The 2,500-nt window shown below is 48.0% G+C and overlaps 1 non-coding gene across 1 annotated transcript; it reads left to right on the top strand.

Annotated features, from left to right (window-relative positions):
- The first annotated feature begins 1,709 nt into the window (after nucleotides 1–1,709).
- On the top strand, nucleotides 1,710–1,791 carry trnas-aga (transfer RNA serine (anticodon AGA)). Its single transcript has one exon. It is a non-coding gene; the product is annotated as a tRNA-Ser (tRNA).
- Nucleotides 1,792–2,500: the final 709 nt, after the last annotated feature.

The raw sequence follows: 2,500 nt of genomic DNA on the forward strand, positions 1-2,500 counted from the left end.
GTCCCAATGCCCCAGTATAGTGACGGAGATGCTGTGTTGTAAAAGGGCGCTGTCTTTTGGATGAGATGTAAAACCGAGGTCACAGCGCTCTGTGGTCATTCAAAATGACCACCAAAACCTTTGACAAAAGCTCTTGGTAATTGATGGTCTTCAATAATGCTTCTCCTTTAGGTACATTTTAAATCAGCTGAAAAATGCTGTGAAATGGGGGGGCACTTCAGGCCAGTGTAGGATTTGGGTTACAAGAACCATGAAACTGCACGAGAAAGCCCGTACACTGAATTACACGGCTTTCTATTCAAAGGAGGACAAAAGAAATTCCCTGAGTTCGATTTTTTGCAGCACAGAGAGGAGCACTGTTGTGAGGCCGGTTAGCTCAGTTGGTTCAAGCGTGGTGCTAATAACGCCAAGGTCACGGGCTCGAGCCCCGTACTGGCCAGGTCCTTTTCTCCTCTCTTACCAAAGCTGTTAGGTTCCTTTCCGTGGTGAGAGGGGTTGTCATGCAACGCTGCCACATAGTGCCGACAGACAAGAGTGTTGCGGGAGAAGAGAAAAGTGTTTGAAGATTTAAGAGTGTCTTAGGTGGAGCCAAAATCAAGTGTCACAAATACAAGTGGGAGGATTTCCAATGTTTAATATGGTAAAAATAAGCGGAAGTTATCTGCCGGTCCGGCACAGTCTGCCATGCTTTTGTCATATACTGTAAAGTGGTGTCGAACTGGGTGTCGAACTGGAGCCTCACCATTTGCATATGTGAGGCTCCAGTTATACATCGAGTGTCACATTAAATGACAAAAATGAAGAGAGTTAAAGCAGCTGGAGAGGTTTTCTTACAACTTTTGAGCTGACACAGTTTTGGAAAATGTTTCCTTCACGCTGCACTGTACAACATAGGCAGCCAAGAGTCTCCAAAACAAAACAGAATTGACAGATAGGAGAAAATTCCCACTCATCCTGAAGTTCCCAAAATCCAGCACTGAGCGTAAACAAAGTGTCTAAGTAGCGTGGGAATGCTAACCCTAACCCTAGCTGGAGTTTGAGTAATCCAGCACTGAGCGTAAAAAGATGAGTCAAAGTAACGTCTAATCGGATTAGTTTCCTTAGAGCTGGTTCAGAGTCTGCTCAAGAGTTTACCTTTCACACATGCGCAAAGAAGAATGTTGGGGGTGCACGCTTCAAGGCGCCTTACAGCTGTAGGGAGTGATTCGAGACGATTCGTGGCGTGTGCTCGTTCCCATATACCGTACGCCCCGGGGTGCAGTGCTAGGATGATGTACAATACCGCTTGGGCACGTAACGGCGTTATACGCAAGGTTTTCGTTTGTTCGTTTTGTTTTGCTCTGCTTTGCTTTGTTTTGCTTTCCATCGCGTTGGTAAGAGCGTAAATAAAAAGGCGATTCCTGCGTCTACCACTAATGTAAGAGCTATTTCAAGTGCGACGTGGTGCGGCTTTTCAAATGCTTGTGGGCATTTCTCTGTTGTTGATTCTTTTTTTGTGTGTAACAAAGTGGCATTTTCATGTCCGGACGGGGAGACTTTATCATTCCGACATGAAGCCACCCTTAAGTCCTCTGAGGCGTGTCTGTCTGCAAGGCTTGTATTTTGGAAATGTTTTTATGAAACGGAGAACGACTTTGAAATAGGCTTCCGCCGGCGCCTCGCGATCCAGGTAAGATTGTAGCAAGAACGCAGCGGCAGTGGGGCTTGCTGTAGTCGTGGCCGAGTGGTTAAGGCGATGGACTAGAAATCCATTGGGGTCTCCCCGCGCAGGTTCGAATCCTGCCGACTACGTTATCCGCCTCCAGTCGGTGTGTTTCGGCGCAAGCAAAGAAGCGTGCCTCTTTGCTGTTCCTGGTGGTTTTAAAACGCCCAATCGCTTGTACCCGCTGCCTTGGAAATAAGTTCTTCAGTGTCCGCGAATGGCATTTTGCAGCTGGAAGCAGATGTCGACGCGTTTTGCACAGACCACCAAAAAAGCGTCTTTTTTGAAGGCCCAGGCACTGAGCATTGGTGGTTCAGTGGTAGAATTCTCGCCTGCCACGCTGGAAGCTTGGGTTCGATTCCCGGCCAATGCAGTGGCTTCTGCAGCGAGCGGCTCCATCACTTGCATCCCCTTGCAACTCGCAACTCAAAAAACCCACTGAAGCTAAGCAGGTGTGAGCCAGGTCAGTACCCGGATGAGGGTGAGCTACAGGGGAAAACAAAGCTTCCAGCTGGAAGCGGTGTTAATGGTGCCGGCGGTGGGGCGCTCACCCTGAGGTCTGTGCGGGTCCCAATGCCCCAGTATAGTGACAGAGATGCTGTGTTGTAAAAGGGCGCTGTCTTTTGGATGAGATGTAAAACCGAGGTCACAGCGCTCTGTGGTCATTCAAAATGACCACCAAAACCTTTGACAAAAGCTCTTGGTAATTGATGGTCTTCAATAATGCTTCTCTTTTAGGTACATTTTAAATCAGCTGAAAAATGCTGTGAAATGGGGGGGCACTTCAGGCCAGTGTAG

Source organism: Lepisosteus platostomus, unplaced genomic scaffold (assembly GCF_059453375.1).
Source record: "Lepisosteus platostomus isolate fLepPlt1 unplaced genomic scaffold, fLepPlt1.hap1 Scaffold_48_H1, whole genome shotgun sequence".
NCBI lineage: Eukaryota > Metazoa > Chordata > Actinopteri > Semionotiformes > Lepisosteidae > Lepisosteus > Lepisosteus platostomus.